This window comes from Coregonus lavaretus, assembly GCF_964263955.1.
Source record: "Coregonus lavaretus genome assembly, contig: HAP1_SCAFFOLD_3395, whole genome shotgun sequence".
Taxonomy (NCBI): domain Eukaryota; kingdom Metazoa; phylum Chordata; class Actinopteri; order Salmoniformes; family Salmonidae; genus Coregonus; species Coregonus lavaretus.
This window is the reverse complement of record NW_028163801.1, coordinates 27,674-48,204: the sequence shown is the minus strand read 5'-3', so window position 1 is coordinate 48,204 and position 20,531 is coordinate 27,674. Positions and strand designations below refer to the sequence as shown.

Genomic DNA, 20,531 nt, shown 5'->3' with positions numbered 1-20,531 from the left:
CGTCCAACATTTTACATTATTTTATTATGGACAGGGAACTTCTCGGAATAAAAAGAAGCGCTGTGTTTTTACGTTATTTTACGACCGTTTTCAGGCTCGGACGGCAGGAGTCGTGAACGCGTAGTGTTGTTTACAAAGTTGAAAGTGCTCTGCTTTCTACTAGTTATTGTAGCCAGTTTATAACACGTTTCATATTGTGAATTCACCGTGTCAACGTAACTGAAGATATTGGGGAAGCAAAATAAAAAGAGTACGTCTGTGGAACTATGCCCTACAGTTCCGAAATGGTTCTTTTTCTGCTTGGTTAGCTAGGAGTTGAGGTGACTCGTCGGCTAGCTAGCTAGCTAGCCAGCCTGCTAAGATAGCTCCAGATAGCTTGGCAAAACGGCATTTCTCTATAAACAACTCTGTCTCCATTTATGTAGGCTAAATTGACTAATAAAAAGTGAATATGCTTGAGATGGGTTGAGTATCTATGAAGCTAGCTAGGTAGTTATTAGACGACCAAACGCGACCTAGGTAAAATTAGGTTTATTTTGGATATTCGGTTCTCTCGTCAATAGCTATTGAACCAAGCATGCCATGACCATCACAGCTGTCATTATTTATTTATTTTATACGATATGACTTTACTCGTATAAAAACTGTGGGTGGAAACGTGGTGACTGTCCCGATTTACTTTTGGAGCTCACACTGTATATAATCTTCATAGTCATGGCATGCTTTGTCTAAGAGCTATTGAAGATTAAAAGCAGAAGGGGGGGAAAAAGTGAAAATGTCTAATTAACAAAAGCTGTGGATTTTTGTCCATCTACCCCTGATTCAGAATATACCATGTTCATAGTCAGGGCATGCTTGGTTGTATATCGTGGAGTTGAGTTTAGTCGGCTAGGTACTGGTAGCTGTGTTCATTTAGCTAATGTTGCCTGACTACTTTGCCAGGTGATCTGAGCCGTGCAGAGTTAATGATGAAGGCCATTGCTGATGTCATCAATCAGCTGGTCGAGGCGCATGAACAGGGAAAATACATCAACTTCAACAAGTAAGAACCTAACCCTAACCTAACCCTAACCCTAACCTAACCCTAACCTACAGCTCTCCATGGACTGCCACCTAGCTAAAGCCCGAAGGTAAGTGTCTTGTGACCCACCAAGTAAACAAAGCATTATTTCTTGCCAGAAACCCGTCTTATTCTCAAACGAACTTGGCTGCAACCATCATTTGGGAAACCTTGTGTTGTGTGGAATGATAATCTGAGCCAACGGGACGAAATAGGGAGGGACCAATCAGAATTTGTCCAATATATAAACTTGTATTTTCAGTTCAGTTGCAAAACATTTTGCTACGGTTTACTACGCAGTGCACTAATGAATACACCCCTGAATGGACCCGCACTAACCTCTAACACTCCTTTACACTTCGTCATCAGGGTGAAGACCAAGTGCTCTGCCCAGGCTAGTAGACGTCATAGCTGCTGTTCCACCCCACTACCGACGTGCCCTGGTGCCTAAACTCAAGACCAAGCCTATCTGCACTGCCAGCGGGGTACGTACCTGTGTGTGTGTGTTTGAGGGTCTGTCTGTCAGCTTCAAATGGACAAGCAATAAAAAAAATGACCCTTTTTTAAAGTTTCTGACGAGACACGTGTGCTTGTGTCTCTTTGTCCAGATTGCAGTAGTTGCTGTGATGTGCAAACCCCATCGCTGCCCTCACATCAGCTTCACTGGAAACATCTGTGTGTGAGTGCATAGTAACAGATCAACTTCTCGCTTAAGACGGTAAAACTAGAAGAATTCTGATCATAATGTTGTATTGATTATAAAGAGGAACCAATTTGTTTTCTGCCGTGACAGATAGTGTCCAGGCGGGCCAGACTCAGACGCAGTCTTACACTGGCTACGAGGTAAATCAACGCTACTGTAGTCCAGAACCTCAACATCTCTGTGTGTTGTCTAAAAGTCTAGTGTTCTTTCTCTCTGTCAGCCGACACCTATGAGAGCCACCAGAGCGCGTTATGATCCCCATCTGCAGACCAGACATCGAGTGGAACAGGTCAGTGACACACACACACAGTGCAGTACCCCACTATAATTTTTTTACCAGATGATAATAGTAATAATAATAATAATTCACATTAGAAATATGGGAAGTCACGTCATTCACCGCTGCACTACATGTGTAGCAAGGTAACCAACTTTTGGCTTTGCCCCTGTTCTGAGAGGAGGCCCTATACATCACTGAACATATGTTTTCCTGTCCAGTTGAAGCAGCTGGGCCACAGTGTGGACCAGGTGGAGTTCATAGTGATGGGAGGGACCTTCATGGCCCTGGCTGAGGAGTATTGAGACCACTTCATCAGGAACCTCCATGACGCCCTGTCAGGACACACCTCTAACAACGTAGCTGAGGCCATCAGGTAATACTATAATAATAATAATAATAACATGCCATTTAGCAGACGCTTTTATCCAAAGCGACTTACAGTCACGCGTGCATACATATTTGTGTATGGGTGGTCCCGGGGATGGAACCCACTACCTTGGCGTTACAAGCGCCGTGCTCTACCAGCTGAGCTACAGAGGACCACTACTACTAACCCACCCCCACCCCCACCCCGTCAGGACACACCTCTAACAACGTAGCTGAGCTACCCTCCTGTAGGTTTGAATTCCAACCCTGTTCCTGGAGAGCTACCCTCCTGTAGGTTTGAATTCCAACCCTGTTCCTGGCGAGCTACCCTCCTGTAGGGTTTCGTTTCAATCCCAGTTGTAACTAACCTGATTCAGCTTATCAACCTGCTAATTATTAGAATCAGGTGTGCTAGATTAGGGTTGGAGTGAAAACCTACAGGACGGTATCTCTCCAGGAACAGGGTTGGAATTAAAACCTACAGGAGGGTAGCTCTCCAGGAACAGGGTTGGAATTAAAACCTACAGGAGGGTATCTCCCCAGGAGCCCTGAATTAGGCCCGACCATATGTCTCCTATTGTTTTGGAGGAATCTTTGCTCCCTCTGGTTGTGAAATGGGTCCTGTCTGAAGGAGTGTGATGGTCAGTTTGTTCCATGAGATGGCAATGTTCTCTGTGTCTTGAGATCTAGCAAACGCTGTTGACCAGGGACGGGCAACTTTAATTGAGGTAGGGGCCACAAGAAATCGGAACTCATTATGAGGGGCCACAGTTGCTCGCAATTCTACACATTTTGCTATGGCGTGTAGAGAAACTTTACAGTTTTAAAGCAAGTTTTCTGCAATTCTACTAATTTTGCCATAAGGTGGAGAGAAATGTTTACAGTTTTTTAATATGAAATCTGAGTGACACTGACTAACAAAATCAATCCGAGGGCCTTCCAGTTGCACGTCCTTGCTGTAGACATTTTCTCAGCAAATATCCTTATTAACCTATCTGACAAATGAAGACCTGGAAGTAGTGCACATTTCACCTGGTATTTGTTTAGTTGTTATGGAGAGGGATTATAAAGTGTCCCATCTTTGGGAGCTCCAACATGACTGACTGCTGTGGCCCTTCACAGGAGGGAGAAGTTTAGCGTGTCGTCTGGGAGATGAATAGAATATGGAGGGATGTGATAAAGGAGTGGAGAGATGGACCCTGAGGGCTTGTTAGTCAGGGTATTTACTCCCTGGTGGCCGATAAGACATGTGTGTGTGTTCTCATGTATTGCTCATCCAGTGGTGTTATCAGCAGGTTCGTTAAGACACGATTACAGTAATTGTTACGGCAGCTAATCAGGCTGAGACGTGGGAGGCCCTTATCACTGCTGTGTGTGTGTGTAAGCGTGTGTGTGTGTGTGTGTGTGTGTGTGTGTGCGTGTGTGTGTGTGTGTGTGTGTGTGTGTGTGTGTGTGCGTGTGTGTGTGTGTGTGCGTGTGTGTCTGCCTGTGGCAATCACGCTTCTCCGAGTCCCACTGTGCCTTTTGTTCGCTTGATGAGAAAAGCCTCTGCGTGTGACCTGCGGATAATCATCCAAATAATAGCATTTTTATTGACTAATTTCCGCCAATCTGATGTGTTCTCTGGGGCAATTACTCCTGTGATTGTCTTTAAATCAGACATCAGACTGTTAGAATGGACATTTCGTTCCCAGTAATAGTTTGTAGGAATATGAGCTGAGATGACTGGTCTAGATGATGATGAGCAAACCTGTCCAAGTGGAGAGAATGACAGACAGACTGATGAGGTAGATGATGTCTAATCTCAGCTCAATTCAACGTGAATCTGCTCTCCTTGTCCCTGCAGTTTCAATACATCCTCAATCTGCTCTCCTTGTCCCTCACAGTTTCAATACATCCTCAATCTGCTCTCCTTGTCCCTCACAGTTTCAATACATCCTCAATCTGCTCTCCTTGTTCCTCACAGTTTCAATACATCCTCAATCTGCTCTCCTTGTTCCTCACAGTTTCAATACATCCTCAATCTGCTCTCCTTGTTCCTCACAGTTTCAATACATCCTCAATCTGCTCTCCTTGTTCCTCACAGTTTCAATACATCCTCAATCTGCTCTCCTTGTTCCTCACAGTTTCAATACATCCTCAATCTGCTCTCCTTGTTCCTCACAGTTTCAATACATCCTCAATCTGCTCTCCTTGTTCCTCACAGTTTCAATACATCCTCAATCTGCTCTCCTTGTTCCTCACAGTTTCAATACATCCTCAATCTGCTCTCCTTGTTCCTCACAGTTTCAATACATCCTCAATCTGCTCTCCTTGTCCCTCACATTTTCCTGCCAGTGACTTGGAGTGGGTTGTCCAAGTAGTTGCGCTTGAGTTGCCCCTAATATAAGCACAGATCTAATAAGATTAAGAGATTTTAAGATTATTTTATTGTCCAATTTGTACACATGGTCCAAAAGAAATTCGGGTTCCGCTTTATTCCAACCCCTCCGAAAGACAGACGCATGCATACATACACAGAGGTTGGGGCAGGGGGCTGGATAGATGACCCATAACCTCAATCTGACCCTATCAGCCATCGGACTAGAATGTCATTCTTGTTCTTTGGAATCAGCGGCCTGTTACTGACAACTAACTCCTCCCTCTCCTTTCCTGTCTAGGTACTCAGAACGCAGTAACCCCAAGTGTGTTGGCATCACCATGGAGACGCGTCCTGACTACTGTCTGAAGAGACACCTCAGTGACATGCTGGGGTACGGCTGTACCCGGCTGGAGATAGGGGTTCAGAGTGTCTACGAGGACGTAGCACGGGATACCAACAGGTGAGTGTGTCAGTCAGAGGTCATTCGTTTGTGGGTGTGAGATAGGGGTTCAGAGAGCCTACGAGGATGTAGTACGAGACACCAACAGGGCAGGGGTTAAGGGTCAGGGGGGATTTTGAATGTAGTCGTTATAGCGACTGCTAGTGATATGTCACTTGTCTTAGTCATTTGTCAGTGTTCTTTATAGATTTACATGGTGTAACATTTCTCTCGCTCACCTCTCCGATGTCAGATGATCATGGGCCTTTCGCAGCGGACACTCCGTTGTGTGGCGTGTTTTAAAAGCTTAAATTCCCTTTTTGTCCCAATTTTATTTATTTATTATTTAAATGTGACTTGTTGGTCTAAACATATCTTTCATGATCAACTTTCAAATGAATCAAATGGAGGCCAGTAACTGAGTTCTATTTCAGAAAGTTTTATGTTTGTGAATAGCCTAAATGAAAACATGATATGGTAATAATGAGAGAGAATAACTGAATGGGAAGTTTAAACAAATCTTATAAGTTTCTGGCCTCCACCTGACCAAAGCTTTCGGAAAAACTAAGTGTGCTGCCGGAAAACCCCTCATTGTACACCAAACGGCCAATAATATAGGCCTACACTAAATAAAACCCCTCATTGTACACCAAACGGCCAATAATATAGGCCTACACTAAATAAAACCCCTCCTTGCACACCAAACAGCCAATAATATAGGCCTACACTAAATAAAACCCCTCCTTGCACACCAAACGGCCAATAATATAGGCCTACACTAAATAAAACCCCTCCTTGTACACCAAACGGCCAATAATATAGGCCTACACTAAATAAAACCCCTCCTTGTACACCAAACAGCCAATAATATAGGCCTACACTAAATAAACATGTAGTTCAATCAAATTTGCAGTAAACGTTACTTGTACAAGTTAAACAAAACAGATATTTATATAATTGTGGAAGTGTTTATTCATGTCTTTGAATTGCGCAACGGGCATTCCAGAAGCTCCCACAGCAGCGCTTTCGACAAGCGGGAACAAAAAATAAATGTGTTGCCTATAAAAAGAATAACCCACTTTTGAATAGGCTACAAATTACTAAATAAATTAAGTGAACAAAATAAGTACGAAATTTACCAAATCAATTACAGTGCAAATAAGTATTTTAAGGCACCCAGCATGTTTTAGCCTAGGCTACATTTTATTTTGAGTAAGACGCATTTTACATTTTTAATCATTTAGCAGACGCTCTTATCCAGAGTGACTTACAGGAGCAATTTAAGATGAAGTGCCTTGCTCAAGGGAACATCAACAGATTTTTCACCTAGTCAGCTCTGGGATTCGAACCAGCGACATTTCGCTTACTGGCCCATCGTACTTAACCGCTAGGCTACCGCAGCTGTGAATACAGGCTTTGAAAATTTTAAAGAAATAAAAAGTGCAATGAAGAACCATTCAGACTATTTCTGTTTTCATAATAATAATATAATATGCCATTTAGCAGACGCTTTTATCCAAAGCGACTTACAGTCATCTCATTATATATTATCCTACCTAAAGGTTTCTGGCAAGGAACACAAGCATGTTCACCTGTTCTGGCTTTAATAGACTGTGGAGTGGGGTAACAATATGGCCTGCTGTAGGCCTACTGAAAACACCTTCAGACAGAATGCCTTTTTGCACAGATGCAGAGGTATTTGAGGGCGGAAAGCGACCCTCATTCCCTCTCCACCATGCCAGTCATCGTCTCCTCTGATGACATCTTCCTGTAGCTAAGAAGTGAACTCTGCGCTGGGCGGCTGTTGCGCGCTGACTGTTACTGTTTGCTTAGCTCTCCCAAGAAGACTGCCCAGTGATGTCTTCTGTGATGAACATGCGCACTCGATCTCAGTTGAAATTGTCAAAAATCACCATTTGAAAGGGTCTCGTATCACACTGTTAGGCCTACAACGTTTGGTTCGGTACCACATATCGCCATATGATTGCTTTTATATTTATTTAATATTTATTTATTTGCACACAAGAAAATACAATATTGTTAAGATAAATCATCACAATGTAGTCTAATGATTAGACTTTAAATCGGTTGTTTGTGCGTGACCCCATGCTGCATTACAGATCGTTTAACGACACGCTTCCCCTGCCCCGAAAAAATAAAAAAAATAAAAAGATGATACAATCGTATATCAACGATGTTTTGGGCGGGACGATGTGTCATTCCAGACATCGCCCAACCCTGGTAGCTAGGTTACACCGCATGCTGACTGGACCCAACCCACTGTTTAATGTGTGGTAGTTGGGTTACACCGCATGCTGACTGGACCCAACCCACTGTTTAATGTGTGGTAGTTGGGTTACACCGCATGCTGACTGGACCCAACCCACTGCCGTGGTTCTCCATCTCTCTCTCGGGCTTCGTCCCAAATGACACCCTATTCCCTAATTAGTGCTCTACTTTAACCAGACCCCTATGGGCCCTACATAGGAATAGGGTGCCATTTGGAACGCACGATCTGTCTCAGTTCTTTTATGACCCGGGTAGTCATCCTGCCAGCCAGTCAGCCTGCGGTGACTCATAGCTTCACATTACAGAGGAGAAGTGGTGAAATGACTAGAGAGAATAGCGTGGGTTTATTGGTTCATTACTGGCTGGTGTGATACTTTTAGTCAGGCCAGACAATCTGCTCCGGCTTCACTACTAACCCAATGCTAGGCTCTGCGCGTGCGTGTGTGTGTATGTATGTGTATGTGTATGTGTGTATGTATGTGCGTGTGTGTGTGTGCGTGCGTGTGCGTGTGTGCGCGCGCGTGTGTTTGTGTGCGTGTGCGTGTGCGTGCGTGTGTGTGTGTGTATGTATGTATGTGTGTGCGTGCGTGTGTGTGCAGGCAGGGTGTTGTGATGCGTCTGGTGCGGTGGTGCAGTAGTTGGAGGGAAGGTGCCTACTTCAACCCTCTCGCCTACAGCTCGTTGCCGCTGGCTAGTCCTTGTGGTAAACTGGGAAGCAGCTCTGTGCGTAAGCCTTGCCTTTTTTAAATTTTTAAAATGTTTTATTCATTTAGCAGACGCTCTTATCCAGAGAGACTTACAGTTAGTGAGTGCATACATTTTTCATACTGACATTACACAGCCTCTCCTTCGCCAAGACTCCTGCCGAGCCTCCTCGTGGCAACACGCGAACTGGGCGGCAGGCTAAAGCTGTGGGGAGGTACTGGTCATTTTTGATTTATTTTTTTCCCTTACCACCGGAGTAGCCGATTTTCCAACAGCGGAGAAGTGATGTTGGGACAAGCGTATCCCCCACGTCCCTCTAAATAATTTAATCACGAAGGTATCCACTACTGCTCTTCAGCGAGTTCCACCTAGACTTTCCTGCACAATTTAAAGTCTACTGGCAACGGGATGCTTGGTAACGGGCAGGGCTGGCTCCTAGCCAAGCCCCTGTACGGTAGTGACACAGGGCTGTCTCCTAGCCAAGCCCCTGTACGGTAGTGGCACAGGGCTGGCTCCTAGCCAAGCCCCTGTACGGTAGTGGCACAGGGCTGGCTCCTAGCCAAGCCCCTGTACGGTAGTGGCACAGGGCTGGCTCCTAGCCAAGCCCCTGTACGGTAGTGGCACAGGGCTGGCTCCTAGCCAAGCCCCTGTACGGTAGTGGCACAGGGCTGGCTCCTAGCCAAGCCCCTGTACGGTAGTGGCACAGGGCTGTCTCCTAGCCAAGCCCCTGTACGGTAGTGGCACAGGGCTGTCTCCTAGCCAAGCCCCTGTACGGTAGTGGCACAGGGCTGGCTCCTAGCCAAGCCCCTGTACGGTAGTGGCACAGGGCTATTGGTCGTCAACAGCTGGGATTTGAGTGGCAGGTACTCCCGGAAGACCCCTGTATGTCTGAGCAGTCCTATTTAGGAACCACACTGCTCATCCCAGCTGGGAAAAGGCCTAGAAAAGGTGGCCTAAACATTGCCATTGATCAGGACATTCTGCTTCAGCGGTCGCAAACTAAATAAAAATAAATGTGGAACATCTCTTGGACTTGGACAGGCCCGAACGAAGGAGAGCACTCATCGCAGCAGAGCTGAAGCGATATAACATCGACATCGCTGTTCTCAGTGAGACCAGACTCCTAGGTGAAGGGTCGCTCAGGGATACCCAGAAGGGCAACATCTGCATGGTGTGAATTAAGGTTCTTATTGGCAGACTAAATAGCATTGGTTTCTCAAATGACTGCCTCGCCTGGTTCACCAACTACTTCTCAGATAGAGTTCAATGTGTCAAATCGGAGGGCCTGTTGTCTGGACCTATGGCAGTCTCTATGGGGGTGCCACAGGGTTCAATTCTTGGACCGACTCTTTTCTCTGTGTATATCAATGATGTCGCTCTTGCTGCTGGTGACTCTCAGATCCACCTCTACGCAGACGACACCATTTTGTATACATCTCGCCCTTCATTGGACACTGTGTTAACAAACCTCCAAACGAGCTTCAATGCCATATAACACTCCTTCAGTAGCCTCCAACTGCTCTTAAACACTAGTAAAACTAAATGCATGCTCTTCAATCGAACGCTGCTGGCACCTGCCCACCCGACTAGAATCACTACTCTCGACGGGTCTGACCTAGAGTATGTGGACAACTACAAATACCTAGGTGTCTGGTTAGACTGTAAACTCTCCTTCCAGACTCACATTAAGACTCTCCAATCCAAAGTTAAATCCAGAATCAGCTTCCTATTTCGCAACAAAGCCTCCTTCACTCATGCTGCCAAACATGCCCTCGTAAAACTGACTATCCTACCGATCCTTGACTTCGGCGATGTCATTTACAAAATAGCCTCCAACACTCTACTCAGCAAATTGGATGTAGTCTATCACAGTGCCATCCGTTTTGTCTCCAAAGCCCCATACACTACCCACCACTGTGACCTGTACGCTCTTGTTGGCTGGTCCTCATTACATGTTCGTCGTCAAACCCACTGGCTCCAGGCCATCTATAAATCACTGCTAGGCAAATCCCCGCCTTATCTTAGCTCATTGGTCACAATAGCAACACCCACCCGTAGTATGCGCTCCAGCAGGTATATCTCACTGGTCATCCCCAAAGCCAACACCTCCTTTGGCCGCCATTCCTTCCAGTTCTCTGCTGCCAATGACTGGAACGAATTGCAAAAATCTCTGAAGCTGGAGACTCTTATCTCCCTCACTAACTTTAAGCATCTGTTGTCAGAGCACCTTACCGATCACTGCACCTGTACACAGCCCATCTGAAATTAGCCCACCCAACTACCTCATCCCTATATTGTTATTTATTTTTCTCATTTGCACCCCAGTATCTCTATTTGCACATCATCTATTGCACATCTATCATTCCAGTGTTAATACTAATTGTAATTATTTTGCACTATAGCCTATTTATTGCATTACCTCCATAACTTGCTACATTTGCACACACTGTATATATATTTTCTGTTGTATTTTTGACTTTATGTTTTGTTTACCCCATATGTAACTCTGTGTTGTTGTTAAGATCAGCACTCCTTCTCTAAGACGCTTTATGAATACAGGCCCAGATAAGGTGCATCCCTCTAACTGGTCCAGACATTCTATCAGACGTTACCCGACCTACTATCAGACGTTACCCGACCTACTATCAGACGTTACCCGACCAGACATTACCCAACCTACTATCAGACGTTACCAGACCTACTATCAGACGTTACCCGACCTACTATCAGACGTTACCCGACCAGACATTACCCAACCTACTATCAGACGTTACCAGACCTACTATCAGACGTTACCCGACCTACTATCAGACGTTACCCAACCTACTATCAGACGTTACCCAACCTACTATCAGACGTTACCCGACCTACTATCAGACGTTACCCAACCTACTATCAGACATTATCCGACCTACTATCAGACGTTACCCGACCTACTATCAGACGTTACCCAACCTACTATCAGACGTTACCCAACCTACTATCAGACATTATCCGACCTACTATCAGACGTTACCCGACCTACTATCAGACGTTACCCGACCTACTATCAGACGTTACCCGACCTACTATCAGACGTTACCCGACCTACTATCAGACGTTACCCAACCTACTATCAGGCATTACCCAACCTACTATCAGACGTTACCCGACCAGACATTACCCAACCTACTATCAGACGTTACCCGACCTACTATCAGACGTTACCCGACCTACTATCAGACGTTACCCGACCTACTATCAGACGTTACCCGACCTACTATCAGACGTTACATTTACATTTACATTTACGTCATTTAGCAGACGCTCTTATCCAGAGCGACTTACAAATTGAATCCAACCTTCTATCAGACATTATCCGACCTACTATCAGACATTATCCGACCTACTATCAGACGTTACCCGACTTACTATCAGACGTTACCCGACCTACTATCAGACGTTACCCGACCAGACGTTACCCGACCTACTATCAGACATTACATTTACATTTACGTCATTTAGCAGACGCTCTTATCCAGAGCGACTTACAAATTTAATCCAACCTACTATCAGGCATTACCCGACCTTCTATCAGACGTTACCCAACCTACTATCAGACGTTACCCGACTTACTATCAGACGTTACCCAACCTACTTTCAGACATTACCCAACCTACTATCAGACGTTACCCAACCTACTATCAGACATTACCCAACCTTCTATCAGACATTATCCGACTTACTATCAGACGTTACCCGACCTACTATCAGACGTTACCCGACCAGACATTACCCAACCTACTATCAGACGTTACCCAACCTACTTTCAGACATTACCCAACCTACTATCAGATGTTACCCAACCTACTATCAGACGTTACCCGACGTTACCCGACCAGACATTACCCAACCTACTATCAGACATTACCAGACCTACTATCAGGCATTACCCGACCTTCTATCAGACGTTACCCAACCTACTATCAGACGTTACCCTACCTACTATCAGACATTACCCAACCTTCTATCAGACATTATCCGACCTACTATCAGACGTTACCCGACTTACTATCAGACGTTACCCGACTTACTATCAGACGTTACCCGACCTACTATCAGACATTATATTTACATTTACATTTACGTCATTTAGCAGACGCTCTTATCCAGAGCGACTTACAAATTGAATCCAACCTTCTATCAGACATTATCCGACCTACTATCAGACGTTACCCGACTTACTATCAGACGTTACCCGACCTACTATCAGACATTATCCGACCTACTATCAGACGTTACCCGACCTACTATCAGACGTTACCAGACCTACTATCAGGCATTACCCGACCTTCTATCAGACATTATCCGACCTACTATCAGACGTTACCTAACCTACTATCAGACGTTACCCGACCAGACATTACCCGACCTACTATCAGGCATTACCCGACCTACTATCAGACGTTACCCGACCTACTATCAGACGTTACCCAACCAGACATTACCCAACCTACTATCAGACGTTACCCGACCAGACATTACCCAACCTACTATCAGACGTTACCCAACCTACTATCAGACGTTACCTGACCTACTATCAGACGTTACCCGACCAGACATTACCCAACCTACTATCAGACGTTACCCGACCTACTATCAGACATTATCCGTTCTTCTATCAGACATTATCCAACCTACTATCAGGCATTACCCAACCTACTATCAGGCATTACCCAACCTACTATCAGGCATTACCCAACCTACTATCAGGCATTACCCAACCTACTATCAGACGTTACCCGACCTACTATCAGGCATTACCCAACCTTCTATCAGACATTAACCAACCTACTATCAGACGTTACCCGACCTTCTATCAGACATTATCCGTTCTTCTATCAGACATTATCCAACCTACTATCAGGCATTACCCAACCTACTATCAGGCATTACCCAACCTTCTATCAGGCATTACCCAATCAATCAATCAATTTTATTTTATATAGCCCTTCTTACATCAGCTAATATCTCGAAGTGCTGTACAGAAACCCAGCCTAAAACCCCAAACAGCTAGTAATGCAGGTGTAGAAGCACGGTGGCTAGGAAAAACTCCCTAGAAAGGCGAAAACCTAGGAAGAAACCCAACCTACTATCAGGCATTACCCAACCTACTATCAGGCATTACCCAACCTACTATCAGGCATTACCCAACCTACTATCAGGCATTACCCAACCTACTATCAGGCATTACCCAACCTTCTATCAGGCATTACATTTACATTTACGTCATTTAGCAGACGCTCTTATCCAGAGCGACTTACAAATTGGTGCATTCACCCTATAGCCAGTGGGATAACCACTTTACAATATTTACCCAACCTACTATCAGGCATAACCCAACCTTCTATCAGGCATTACCCGACCTACTATCAGATACTCTGGGTCCTGTATCCCAGTAAAGAGGCCTTAAAGGGGTATTTCAGGATGTTTGTATTGAAGCCCTTTATCTACCTCCCCAGAGTCAGATTAACTCATGAATACCCTTTTTATGTCTCTGCATCCAGAATGAAAGAAATTAGAGGTAGTTTAGCGAACCAATGCTAACTAGCATAAAAATGGTATCCACGAGTTCATCTGACTCTGGGGAAGTAGATAAAGGGCTTCATTACCAAAATCCTGAAGTATCCCGTTAAGAATAGCTCTCACACCGTGTGCAATCATAGTGATAGTAATCGGTGCGTGTCGGTGTGTGTGAGAGCAGGAGATGGTGTATTTGGCCAATGGTCTCCGAGTCTCTGTCCTGTTCTCCTATCGTACTGACACACACCTGCGTCACTGGGAGCTCATGTTCTCCTATCTATCGTACTGACACACACACACACACACACACACACACAGACACACACACACACCTGCGTCACTGGGAGCTCTTGTTCTTTATCAGCTCTCCAACCTGCTTCCCCTTTCCTCCTCCCTCCTCCTCCTCCCTCCTCCTCCTCCTCCCCTTTCCTCCTCCCTCCTCCTCCTCCTCCCTCCTCCCCTTTCCTTCTCCTCCATCCTCCTCCTCCTCCTCCCCTTTCCTTCTCCTCCATCCTCCTCCCTCCTCCCTCCTCTTCCACCTCCTCTTCCCCTCCTGTGTGTGTGTGTGTGTGTGTGACTGTGTTAGAGAGAGCAAGTGTTTACTTGCTTTGGCAATGTAAACACGTTTCCAATAAAACCCCTTTTGAATTGAATTGGGGGGAGGATCTAAAAACGGAAAATCCTTATGTAAAGTATATACAGCAGTGGTCACCAACCTTTTCTGAGTCAAAATGCAGACCAAGATCTACCACTGATATTTTTTTTAAAACATAATTTAAAAAACATAAGCCTATGCAACATTAACCAATTAAAAACAGTTCTGTAGCAATGAGGTTGTGCTGTAGGTCCAATACATGATCACTGCATATTGGCTTTGCTTGAGTTGCCCTGCCGATGTTGTTCTTCTCAGACCGTTTAGAAATTATATTTTTTAAATGGTATGTATATGATCACACTGGTAGTAGATAATTTGTTGTATTACTTGTGAGGCACAGCTGAGTGAGCGTAATAATTCGCTTCTTTTTTTAAAACTTTGACTGATGGCCTCTGAGGGGAGGGAGGGAGGGAGGGAGGGAGGGAGGGAGCAGCGGTGAGGCTGCCTCTCACCTGACTCTCCCTCCCTCCGCTCTCCCTCCCTCCGCTGAGAAAAGAGGACACAGTCTTCCAGCTGATGGCGAAACTTATGTCACACTGCATTATTTCTGCCGCATGCACCAATTCATGTTGTTACTCCTATGACCGTGCTTCTGCATTGCTTGCTGTTTGGGGTTTTAGGCTGGGTTTCTGCATAGCACTTTTGTGACATCTGCTGATGTAAAAAAAAAGGCTTTATAAATACATTTGATTGATGACCAGAGACGGTGAAATGCACTACCTGACCAAAAGTATGTGGACAGCTGCTCGTCGAACATCTCATTCCAAAATCATGGGCATTAATATGGAGTTGGTCCCCACCTTTGCTGCTATAACAGCCTCCACTCTTCTGGGAAGGCTTTCCACTAGATGTTGGAACATTTCTGTGGGAACTTGCTTCCATTCAGCCACAAGAGCATTAATGAGGTCGGGCACTGATGTTGGGCGATTAGGCCTGGCTCGTAGTCGGCGTTCCAATTCATCCCAAAGGTGTTCGATGGGGTTGAGGTCAGGGCTCTGTGCCGGCCAGTCAAGTTCTTCCACACCGATCTCGACAAACCATTTCTGTATGGACCTCGCTTGGTGCAAAGGGGCATTGTCATGCTGAAACAGTAAAGGGCCTTCCCCAAACTGTTGCCACAAAGTTGGAATCACAGAATCATCTAGAATTTCATTGTATGCTGTAGCGTTAAGATTTCCCTTCACTGGAACTAAGGGGCTTAGCCCGAACCATGAAAATTCAGGTGTGAGACAGACCTACACACAGTCTATATACATACGTGCCATTTGCTATATAGGAGTTAAATATTTTTCTAATTTAGTTATAGGTAGCACTTTTTTATTTTATTCCAGGCTTTATCTAAAGATTCCGCAAATAGAAATACACAATGGACAAAAAAACATTTCAGTTTCTCCTCATGGCTCAGCTACATAATGCCAGGGTATATCTGGTGGTCTGTCTCCTCAGCTACATAATGCCAGGGTATATCTGGTGGTCTGTCTCCTCAGCCACATAATACCAGGGTATATCTGGTGGTCTGTCTCCTCAGCTACATAATGCCAGGGTATATCTGGTGGTCTGTCTCCTCAGCCACATAATGCCAGGGTATATCTGGTGGTCTGTCTCCTCAGCTACATAATGCCAGGGTATATCTGGTGGTCTGTCTCCTCAGCTACATAATGCCAGGGTATATCTGGTGGTCTGTCTCCTCAGCTACATAATGCCAGGGTATATCTGGTGGTCTGTCTCCTCAGCCACATAATGCCAGGGTATATCTGGTGGTCTGTCTCCTCATGGCTCAGCCACATAATGCCAGGGTATATCTGGTGGTCTGTCTCCTCAGCTACATAATGCCAGGGTATATCTGGTGGTCTGTCTCCTCAGCTACATAATGCCAGGGTATATCTGGTGGTCTGTCTCCTCAGCCACATAATGCCAGGGTATATCTGGTGGTCTGTCTCCTCAGCCACGTAATGCCAGGGTATATCTGGTGGTCTGTCTCCTCAGCTACATAATGCCAGGGTATATCTGGTGGTCTGTCTCCTCAGCCACATAATGCCAGGGTATATCTGGTGGTCTGTCTCCTCAGCCACATAATGCCAGGGTATATCTGGTGGTCTGTCTCCTCAGCTACATAATGCCAGGGTATATCTGGTGGTCTGTCTCCTCAGCTACATAATGCCAGGGTATATCTGGTGGTCTGTCTCCTCAGCCACATAATGCCAGGGTATATCTGGTGGTCTGTCTCCTCAGCTACATAATGCCAGGGTATATCTGGTGGTCTGTCTCCTCAGCTACATAATGCCAGGGTATATCTGGTGGTCTGTCTCCTCAGCCACATAATGCCAGGGTATATCTGGTGGTCTGTTTCCTCAGCCACATAATGCCAGGGTATATCTGGTGGTCTGTCTCCTCAGCCACATAATGCCAGGGTATATCTGGTGGTCTGTCTCCTCAGCCACATAATGCCAGGGTATATCTGTCAGTTGGCCTATCCAACAGTCTATTCTGGCAGTTGGCCTATCCAACAGTCTATTCTGGCAGTTGGCCTATCCAACAGTCTATTCTGGCAGTTGGCATATCCAACAGTCTATTCTGGCAGTTGGCCTATCCAACAGTCTATTCTGGCAGTTGGCATATCCAACAGTCTATTCTGGCAGTTGGCCTATCCAACAGTCTATTCTGGCAGTTGGCCTATCCAACAGTCTATTCTGGCAGTTGGCCTATCCAACAGTCTATTCTGGCAGTTGGCCTATCCAACAGTCTATTCTGGCAGTTGGCCTATCCAACAGTCTATTCTGGCAGTTGGCCTATCCAACAGTCTATTCTGGCAGTTGGCCTATCCAACAGTCTATTCTGGCAGTTGGCCTATCCAACAGTCTATTCTGGCAGTTGGCATATCCAACAGTCTATTCTGGCAGTTGGCCTATCCAACAGTCTATTCTGGCAGTTGGCCTATCCAACAGTCTATTCTGGCAGTTGGCCTATCCAACAGTCTATTCTAGCAGTTGGCCTATCCAACAGTCTATTCTGGCAGTTGGCCTATCCAACAGTCTATTCTGGCAGTTGGCCTATCCAACAGTCTATTCTGGCAGTTGGCCTATCCAACAGTCTATTCTGGCAGTTGGCCTATCCAACAGTCTATTCTGGCAGTTGGCCTATCCAACAGTCTATTCTGGCAGTTGGCCTATCCAACAGTCTATTCTGGCAGTTGGCCTATCCAACAGTCTATTCTGGCAGTTGGCCTATCCAACAGTCTATTCTGGCAGTTGGCCTATCCAACAGTCTATTCTGGCAGTTGGCCTATCCAACAGTCTATTCTGGCAGTTGGCCTATCCAACAGTCTATTCTGGCAGTTGGCCTATCCAACAGTCTATTCTGGCAGTTGGCCTATCCAACAGTCTATTCTGGCAGTTGGCATATCCAACAGTCTATTCTGGCAGTTGGCCTATCCAACAGTCTATTCTGGCAGTTGGCCTATCCAACAGTCTATTCTGTCAGTTGGCCTATCCAACAGTCTATTCTGGCAGTTGGCATATCCAACAGTCTATTCTGGCAGTTGGCATATCCAACAGTCTATTCTGGCAGTTGGCCTATCCAACAGTCTATTCTGGCAGTTGGCCTATCCAACAGTCTATTCTGGCAGTTGGCCTATCCAACAGTCTATTCTGGCAGTTGGCCTATCCAACAGTCTATTCTGGCAGTTGGCCTATCCAACAGTCTATTCTGGCAGTTGGCCTATCCAACAGTCTATTCTGGCAGTTGGCCTATCCAACAGTCTATTCTGGCAGTTGGCCTATCCAACAGTCTATTCTGGCAGTTGGCCTATCCAACAGTCTATTCTGGCAGTTGGCATATCCAACAGTCTATTCTGGCAGTTGGCCTATCCAACAGTCTATTCTGGCAGTTGGCCTATCCAACAGTCTATTCTGGCAGTTGGCCTATCCAACAGTCTATTCTGGCAGTTGGCCTATCCAACAGTCTATTCTGGCAGTTGGCCTATCCAACAGGCTATTCCAAAGTCTCACCATACACGCCTTCCATCTCACCTCACAGGGTTCCCAGCCCATGTCCCCAGTTTATTGCCAGTATAGGTGCAAACTTGTGAATACCTAAAGAAATAACGTACTACTCTGTTATGGACGTGTTTGTTTTTTGAGAGACCTCTTAGCACCCCACACTCCTGCTGAATACTCCAGAACAGGACACACGCACGTCTGATCCAGTTTGGAATAGGTGGCATAAACAGTATCTTTTAGTGTTTTTTGTTTTTCCTATAACTCCCCCAAAAGCTCTACTTGCTGAGTCGGCCAGGGCAGATGTGCAGTACAGAACGGTCATATGTTCATCAATAAAAAGACCCAAATATTTATAATTGCTAGTGAACGCAATAAATTCTTCATCAAAACAAAACTGAAAAAACATGTATCTTAGTAGCTGGTTGTTATCGGGTGTTTTTGTCTGGTTGATCACGAGTCTCCCATCTTTTACACCAAATTGACTGCACATAACAAGATGTTCTGGAGGTCTTGTTCAGTTTCTGCCATCAAAATTATATCATCAGCATAATAAAAGGATACATCGTCATGTCTTACTCCAATATTCAACTGTTTTAATTTCTTTGGCAAATCATGAATGAACATAGCAAACAGAGTCAGTGACGAAGCATCTCCTAGTTTCAGCTTGTAGAGTTCTTGGGGGGAGCTTCTACATCTCTACTGCTTGCTGTTTTGGTTTTTAGGCTGGGTTTCTGTATAAGCACTTTCTGACATCTGCTGATGTAAAAAGGGCTTTATAAATACATTTGATTGCTTGATTGATTTTACACCCAAGAGTGTGGGGAAACCACCCTGTACGATATTCATTAACACGCACACAGGCAGTTGGTGCTTTGTAGAGGGACTGGATTGTTTGATCAAATGTCCCATCAAACCCATGTCTTTGTCAAACTTGATCAAACTTCTGTGTTTCAGGTGTGGGAACTAGGAACTACTACAGGAAGATGGATTATGAGCTGGAGGGACCGTATATTGTGAAACACCTGGAGGGGTGTCTGTAGACGGACTTGGGAATGAAAACCTGTTTTAGTATCATTGTTTTTACCAAGACAAAAATATATTTATTTGTTACTAGTACATGATTGCTACTTTGGAGACACAGCAGAATACATGAACGACAATACATGTTCAATACATGAACGACAATACATGTTCAAAACATGAACCACTCTTGTTTTGGGTATGCTTGTGGTATCAGAGGGCGGAGTGAATAGGTCAGGTTTGGGGATAAGCTGATCCTAGATCTGTGCATGAAAGAGTCGCTTCTACCCAGAGTGAGTACAGCATGAGAGCCTAAACTCACCTTGACGGACCAGTGGTCTGTGCGTCCTCGGTCACTAAGCCGTAGTTCGGGAATACTTTGTAAGAGTCTCCTCCAGCTTCGTGCGAGAACTAGGAGGCTGTTTAACTTCCTGGTTTTAATTCGTCGTGTTCCCTGTAAGGTGAGGAGGAAGCACCCTATAAATGGGCAAGTCAGTGGGGAAAGTCCTTTCTCTCTCTCTCTCTCTCTCTGAACAGATGTTTTAAAATCACTGTTTTAAAGGGCAGGAAATGGAATAATAGTGTTGCATAAATTTCTTTTTAAACCTTCTGTTAATCCTATCCCATGTTTTCCTGTTTTGTTTTTATTTAGAACAAATGTTACTTTTGGACTTAAGATTTCAGTTAAAATCCCTTTCATCTGCTCTGAAAGCTGTTTTGGTTTCATGGAATAAAATATTTAACAGTTATATAATTTTCACTGTTGTCACTTTTTTTGCCCTTGCTTTGTTATTGAATGTGTTCACTCTTGATAAGAGCTTCTATAAAAAAATAATAGAAGAAAAAGACTAATGTAGTAGACTGTCAGAGAATGCCTGTGTTGATAAGATAAAAAAAATTCAAATTATACTGCATGAGTTTCCTGTCAAAAACAGAGTAGAGAAATATCAACACTAAAGTTTTTCAGCTGTCCGAAAATAATAGAACATTTAAACTTAAAAAAAAAAAAATCTGCCAGTCTCAAAAGCCATTTGAGGTCAAATACTGTCTCAATCACCATGGCAGCGCTTCCTGATGATGTGTTCTAGAATC

General features: G+C 44.9%; 1 long non-coding RNA gene across 1 annotated transcript; it reads left to right on the top strand.

Annotated features, from left to right (window-relative positions):
* The first annotated feature begins 92 nt into the window (after positions 1 to 92).
* Positions 93 to 20,187, top strand: LOC311117769. Its single transcript, XR_014611714.1, has 9 exons — positions 93 to 250; positions 943 to 1,042; positions 1,430 to 1,545; positions 1,669 to 1,739; positions 1,854 to 1,903; positions 1,984 to 2,052; positions 2,262 to 2,416; positions 5,070 to 5,231; positions 19,374 to 20,187. It is a non-coding gene; the product is annotated as an uncharacterized lncRNA (long non-coding RNA).
* The last annotated feature ends 344 nt before the right edge of the window (positions 20,188 to 20,531 follow it).